Source organism: Rhipicephalus microplus, chromosome X, assembly GCF_043290135.1.
Source record: "Rhipicephalus microplus isolate Deutch F79 chromosome X, USDA_Rmic, whole genome shotgun sequence".
Classification (NCBI taxonomy): Eukaryota; Metazoa; Arthropoda; class Arachnida; order Ixodida; family Ixodidae; genus Rhipicephalus; species Rhipicephalus microplus.
The window spans coordinates 323,657,706-323,665,587 of NC_134710.1; the positions used below are offsets into that span (position 1 = coordinate 323,657,706).

The 7,882-nt window shown below is 46.3% G+C and overlaps 1 non-coding gene across 1 annotated transcript; it reads left to right on the forward strand.

Annotated features, from left to right (window-relative positions):
- The first annotated feature begins 6,964 nt into the window (after window positions 1-6,964).
- Window positions 6,965-7,106, forward strand: LOC119185509 (U4 spliceosomal RNA). The gene has a single exon (XR_005111567.2). It is a non-coding gene; the product is annotated as a U4 spliceosomal RNA (small nuclear RNA).
- Window positions 7,107-7,882: the final 776 nt, after the last annotated feature.

The following is a 7,882-nucleotide window of genomic DNA, read 5'->3' on the forward strand; positions in this document are numbered from 1 at the left end:
AACATGTAGCATTATTCAAAACGCACAAGAAACTTACCTCTTCATGTACAAACAGTGAAGACATTTCTACATTTCTACTTTTTCTTTAACATGAGAACAAATGATCTTGGGCGTGGCACTAGCGAAGAGGTCTGCAAAAAAAAGTAAAATATTTACTGACTTTAATCACGCCTCTAACAATCTGAGGAATTGTTACAAGTCACCAATCAGTGCAATTCTGACTGCCTCTATAAGGGCATCAAAAATGAACAATTTTTGTGTTCTTTCTACCCTCACAAGACGCTCCGTCAATGAAATCTGATCTAAATTTGACGCTGTGCTTCTTATTTGCCTGCTTTCTAGACGTAGGGCTGCGAACATGTGTTTTGTGCACCTAATCTAGCACAGAAATTCGTCATCTATAATTCAATCATCTTAATTCATTGTAATTTGATAAAAGATGTGATAGCTCGTCCAGTTTTTAAAGAGTTACGGGCCTGCAATAGGTACTGCCCAGCAAGTATGAAAGTATTTCTTTAAAAAAAATTTTTCAAAGCTTGCTTTCAGAAAAAGCATCTGGCATATTTCGACAACCAAGCCCAGCCTCTGATGGCAATCAGGGGCACGCTATTAGCGATTATTGACCACGGGATTTACAAACGTAACCCGTGCCTAAATACTCAGTTAAACACAATCAAGCAAGTTGGAGCGCTCGAACGACACCAACGCGCGCGGACGCCGTCTACGTTGCAGCAGCCATGGCTTATGCTAGAGCTACCGCACATAGCCCCGCCACGGTGGTCTAGTGACTAAGGTACTCGGCTGCTGACCCGAAGGGCATGGGTTTGAATCCCGGCTGCGGCGGCTGCATTTCCGATGGAGGCGGAAATGTTGTAGGCCCGTGTGCTAAGATTTGGGTGCACGTTAAAGAACCCCAGGTGGTCTAAATTTCCGGAGCCTTCCACTACGGCGTCTCTCATAATCATATAGTGGTTTTGGGACGTTAAACCGCACATATCAATCAATCAATCAGAGCTACCGCACATAGCTCCCACAGTCACGTATACTCTCTCGATTCTGTTATAACGCCGAACGTTATCGCACATGGAGGCAAAGCACGAAAACAGCAAACAATAACGAGGGAAAACAACGCACGGCGATGGCCACAACAACGCGTCTTTGGAAGACTGCTAGATCTTTCCCTGTTGCTGGTGACACTTGTCCTAAATAGCTTAAAAGACCGAGGCGGACGTGCTGGGAGCATCGCGGCATATCAGCACCTCCAACTATACCGTCTTTAAGCAAAAAAAGCCATTGCGTACAGTGCGCTTCTGTACATAATTTTTGCTTTTCCTTTCTTTTTTTACGCTTACACCTACAGAAGCACGTTGCACATTTGAGTATTAATAGAAATGTTATTACGATGTAGCCCAAAGCACATCTTAAAACAATATCAATCACTTTGTGCAGTGTAGAGACAATGTGCGATCAGCAGCTAATCCCACCCTTATTAAGTGATCCCATCGCTCAATGTATGAGTGATGCAGGCACTTACACAACATCGCGCATAGCAGTGTGAACTCGTTAAGTCACAGGTTTGATCGGGCATCTGCAACAGGCCCGCGAACGCATGCTGTTGTAAATGGCTGGCAGCCTACTTCGGCAGAGCTGCTGCAGGCGCCCAGCTAGCACTGTATGATTACTACCTACAAAAACAGTACACTCACCGTTAACAGGCCCACGTTGTCCGTGTCCGCCACTCCATGAATATTCCTTAATCCGAGCGTCACTTCGAACACGGTGTCATGCGTGACCACCATTGAATATGCGCCTCTTCGCTAGAACACACACAGCGACCAAGCCCCTAGACCAACGCAACGCATTTGAAAGACGAATGAGACATAGAGGGCAACGTTGAGAGAGAGAAGAAGGAGGCACTGGCGGCGGCGCCGCAGCTGCTGTCGACGCAGGTGTTCGGTGACGCAACTATTCGCTTATCTACGCCGCCGTTGTGGGAGCAACGCTGGCCGGGGTGAGCGGGGGGGGGGGCGGGGGAGAAGCGGGAAACCCGCCAAGACGGCGCCGAAAGGCAAACGCTATGGCGCATACGGCGGATGGCCGTTCGACGCGGAATGACTCCTTGTAAATGGCAACTCTCCTTCCAGCCAGTCGCATAGCGACGCAGGTTATTTACCATCCTCGGGTTCTTTGAGTATTTGGACGGAATGCGATTGCAGTGGGCGAAAAATAGCGAAGCAAAACTTGCGGAAAACAAAGTGCACCATGGAATGGCCAGAAACAATAATTATTTCGTCCTCGGTGGCATTAGCGGGAGAGCATCGCTACACCTTTTTCCAGAGGAATTTTTTTCGCATTGTCTGTATCTGGCGATTCCGCGTATGATGCCGCAAACACTGAATTCGTAGTCGAAGCTGAAACAAATTAATCCACAGTCGCGGATGTTTAGAAGGCTTGTCACGCACCACGAAACGTGCCGAGGTTGTTATAACAAACTTTTTGCTGACCACATGATCAGCACATAATTCTATATGGTTGCCCAATGAGCTAGCTAAGCACCTGTAGCAAAGGCAGGGCACGTTCTTGTTAAACGTTGTTAATATAAACGATGGTTGTGCATAAGTGCAGTGACAGCTTTCCGTGTGAATTGGTCATAACCCACGTTTTCGAGCGTAGCAGCGCCTCAGCGGACCTAATCAGCTACCACAGCAAGTTCGTAAGCAATGATGAGGTACGAAAATGTGCAGCTGTTTTCCATGTACTGAATAGTCCGTGTACAGTGCGTTGACCACCGCCATTTCTTAAGCCAACTCACATATAGACTCCCAGTCTGAACAGGTGTGGGACCTTAAACACTAAGAAGCAGTGCCCCCCCCCACACACACACGAAATTTGAGGGCGCACGGGCTGATACACACGCATACTTATTCACCGGCGCACACACATACACGTATACACACATACGGCAACACACACACGCGTCCGTAAAAGCACGCATGCATGGGCGTACACATGTGCACAGGCACGCTTAACACAAGCACGGACTCGCACATACACGCGCACGCACACATGCACGGGTGTACACACAATCGCGCTTACACGAGAACACATGCGCAGGCTCACGCACACACACCCATACTCGGGAGAACATTATGTTCCTGTATATAATCCACAGCAAACATGTAGCTTATAACCAACGCTAAGGTGAGCTTTCGTAACGTGGATTGCAGTTAATTGTCATTAGAGATGAAACGCGAATTGCTTCTGCTGGCATTCTGCTGTATTCGGAGAGCACCTTCACACATTCTAAGTCTAGGCCGTCATTTAACGCAAGGTCCACATATTCGTGCAGTAGCTACGCTGCTCCGAAGCTGCGAAGGTCGCGGGTTCGATGCCGGCCGTGGCAGTCGAATTCAAATGGAGGCGAAAAGGTAGAAACCTGTTCACTGTACGATATCAGTGCCCATTAAAGAACACCAAATGGTCAAAATCTCTAGAGCTTTCCACTACGACGACCCTCATAATCATATCGAGGTTTTTGAGACGTAAAACCCCAAATATTATAATTATGTGGTCTTCTTATGCTGCATATTCCATCTGATGAATCGTCACCTACGCCCTTCTCAGGCACAAAAGCACCCTTAGAGCCTATTTTAGGGTGCTATCGAGGCAAGCACCCAAACAAATGGGTGCTTTTTTTTTCAATCGACCATTTATGGGTGTTAAAGGGTGTTGCAAAGGGTGCTTTCTCGTAAAAGCACCCTTGTTACACCCTTTTGGGTGTAAAATTTTTTACTGTGTGCAGTGGCGTTTTTTGTGTTGTGTGCCCTTATAGTGGTGCCGAGTCCAGGACAAGTGAGCTGGGGTCGATGATGCAAAGCCATCAGCTGTTCCGGGCATCTCCAAGTGCGGACACTTCGGACTCCGGAACAGTGACCCTCTGGACAGTGGCTGCAAACCCTTGTCCATCAGGTAATCGCCACCCCGACGAAGATGCTGTTATGAACTCGCTAATTCCTGGAAAGGGATCTCTCGTGCCCCTTGCTGGTCTTATTTTAAGATACACTGACGCGTTCTTCAAGGACACTGGAGGCGTCCGTGAGAGACGTTGAGCACGTCCAACAGCGGGCGGTTCCCTCCTCCTCTAGCGTCTCAGCGCCTATAAAAGGCCAGCGCATTTAGTGTCGGAGGCTTCCTTGTCCACGTTCTGATTATACGATGTAAATATAAACGTTTCGTTTCCTTCTGGCAGCCTTTTGCCTTACCACTGCCAGGATGCTCCCTGCCCGGTGTTCGCCCTCGCGACACGCTACCAAAGAGACCATTGGCCTCTCTTCGTAACAATATGCATTGCCCAGGTGAACACATAATTCACTCAACTCGGCGCACAGCCAATAAAAGATTAGGTGCTTAAAAAATGTGGTATCTGTAAGAATCTCAGTACAACCAAACAGATGGTTTTCACATTGCCGTGCGTCATGAAAGTAACGCATAACATCGACGTAGCAACTTCGTTTTTCTATAGTCATGCCACAGTAGACGCTGAACCCGTCCGGAAATGATGTGCTAGGCAGACGCTTAGCAGGCTCTGCCACTATCCAGAGAAGTGGCGTAGCGGCTAATGAAGCAGCTGACAGACATGCTCAGAATGCCTTATTTCTTAAGACAACAAAAATATTGCTCCTACAGAGACGCGCCACGTTTCTAAGCAAGCCATGGCCACTGTCGCAGTGAACACACCCATAGGCGTCAGCAGGAGGGTGCAAAAAGGGCACTTGCCCTCTCCTCCCAAACCATGCCAGCAATTGGCACCATGAAGCCCGAACAAATTTTTCTTCCTCTAGGGCACCGCGATGCAACACGGGTTGGCCACCTCAACACCCAATGCTAAGGAAAAGTAAATAAAAGTTTTACAGAAAAGCTTGCTTTAATTGTGCAAACTTTATAAAAAATAATTTTCAATTGCAACCAAACTCTTTCTACAGACGTACATAAAATTGCTACTAAAGGTAAAGTTTTACAAACGCACAACTCCACTTTCTAGTTAGGGGGTTACAGACAGGGTTGCCGTCGGTGGTTAGCATGGGCGTCAGCAGAGGGGCAGATTGCTAAGGTGGCAGTTGCTCCGCTCAATCTATGCGAGCACTGGTGCCCTGAAGTCATACCAACGTTTCCCTTCCCCTACGCCACCATGATGCAACACGGATTTGTCACCTGAAGACCAAATACTGCCAACTTCTATACTGGCTACATTGCGCTCATGGGTGCAGCCAGAAGGGGGGAGGTGCCCCCCCCCAATTCAATTATATACACGCACACATACAAAGGCCTCCTCCCTCTGGAAAAATTTCTGGCTACGCCCCTGGGCCAAGGGAAGGGAAGCAGCGTTTTCAAATGATATGCTACTTTCCAAACATATCGAAGGCGTAGGCCGACGCAAGGTTACACCATGGTTACTTGACTGAGGTGGGGGGGGGGGCAACCGTGGATCATCCAATGAACAAAAACGGGCTTAACCTCAAGCCCCAGTTCACACACCAAACACGCACAACACGCAGTGTAGCCACTTTACGTCTCAGAAGAGTGAGGTTATTGTCGCATTACTAGCGGGTGGATATACGAGCGTATTCACCTGTTCAGCGCTTGAAATAAGTCGTGCTATCAATTTGCCAACTCGTTCCAGACATTTACCGAACAGTTTTTTCTGCCACTATTGTTGTCACATGACTACCACCTTGGGACTTAAGAAGAAACACGTTTGAAGTACCTCTCCTTAGAGTCGTTGAGTTTCGAAGTATCGGGTATGGTGTGCTGGAGTGGGGCAGTGCACCGTCTGTAAGGTGGCTAGAATAGCTCCGCTGCACACCTTACTACTGTGTCGCAACCTGTCGGCGTCCTTTGCAGTAATTTATAATCAGCTGAGCTACTATAAGCCTCCCAGATAAGTGCTTGTAGTTGCCGCGGTGGTCCTAAAATATGTAAAATGATGATAAAATGTACAAAGAAGTGAAGCAGTACGTCCTGGAGTGTTTTTAACTGCGCGACTGCTTATGCTCTTGCGGGTAATTGGTGGTCATGGAACTCACCCGCTGATAACGTTATCCTTCAGGGCCTCTCCGTTAGTTTCGTTGCACGGCTTCAAGTTAGTGTGATTGCTAGGCAGGGGTACATATGAATGAAACGAATTGCGATGTGCTTTTTTTATTCCTTCTACAGTAAAAACAGTAAGCTAGCAGACGATCTGGATACTTGTTCTGCAATAGGAATTGTGTGACTTCAACTACACAGAAGGAGCATTAGTTATCTCAATAACGCATTCAATGTGTGTTGGGTGTATTTTAATTTTACAGATCCTTAATTTCACTTGTGTTATGAGACTATTCTTCTCAAAATCTGCACAAAGTGCATGTAAATCTAATTTAATTTACGCGCGCTGGCACACCGTTCGATGGTGGAGCCGCACTGGTGGCGTCATCGCAAAAGCGACCACCACTGCCCTATTGGTTTGCTGTGAAGATGGCGCACTGCCCCATTCCAGTACATAATATATCGGGTGCGGTGAAAGCTCAGAAAAGCGGAACACGAGAAAAAATTTAGTCTCAGCAATTGTCACAGCAATCTTGTTACCGATAACATGAGCCAAGCATGAAAAAAAAAGTTCAGAAGAGAACAACGCCAGTCAACCACCGATAGCCATTAATCTTTTTCAGCGTTGGTCACCAGGTGCATCAACACTAAGGATAAATTTAACGCATTATACTGAAGCAATTTTTTGCCAAAACTAGCATTGTTGCTCGACTTTGTATTTAAAGAAAAATAATAGATATAGTTCGCCATTATAATTTTGCAAACAACTTAAATTTGTTTCAGTTTTTGCTAAATAAACTGAAGAAATGTTTGTCACCCCACTTGAGACAAAAAGCAGGCTACGTTTGGTGGGGATATTTGTTTTTAGTGCAGTCTCGTTATCTTTGCGCAGAGGCAATGTCGTACCAAATGAAGGCAAAATTGAGGGGCGGCTATTGCTTGTTGAAAACTTTTCCCAATACCCTGCCGGGACGACGTGAAATACCGTCGACCATGGCAAATTTTGGTGAGCCCCTTGGGGCTACTTTTGAACCTCCAAAAGCAGGAATGAATGATTGGTTCACAATGGGTAGCATACACCTTATCGCATTCGTCACATAATCTCTTATGTTGGCGTTTATAAGAGCAGTGTTACACAAAAAAAAAATTCGATGCACCCGAACTAGTAGCCTACAAAATCTTTGTGCCGATCTCGGAGGTCATTTATCTATCTATCTATCTATCTATCTATCTATCTATCTATCTGTCTGTCTGTCTGTCTGTCTGTCTGTCTGTCTATCTGTTTATCTATCTAGACGCCTATGACATTTCGCTTTCATGGCCGTTTCAATAACGTTATCTATACCAAAATTGGTTTAGAATAACACAACTGTAAGACGAGCATGCTAGTCATAACATGAAAATCATTATGTGTATGCCATGAATGTAATGACATAAACGCCATAGTCTTGCTGCTTTTGCGGTGGTTTCGTTCACATGACATATTGCAAAAGTGGCATGATCTGACATGACTGCATGTCGAACATAAGTGACAGTCCCTAACATGGAAGTCATGACATGCATGTCATGTAAGTCATGACTACAGCCACACTCATGGTGGGCTCACTGTCGTTTCGCCAGCTTCCATTATACCGAATTTGGTATTACGCGAGTGAATAGATGACGAAGGTATACGACTGGTGCAAACATGATAATCATGAAATGCGTGTCATGTATGCACATGACTACATTACACGCTCATGATGCGCTTGTGGCCGTTTCGCTAGCTTCACATATAATAAGTTTGGTATTACGTGAC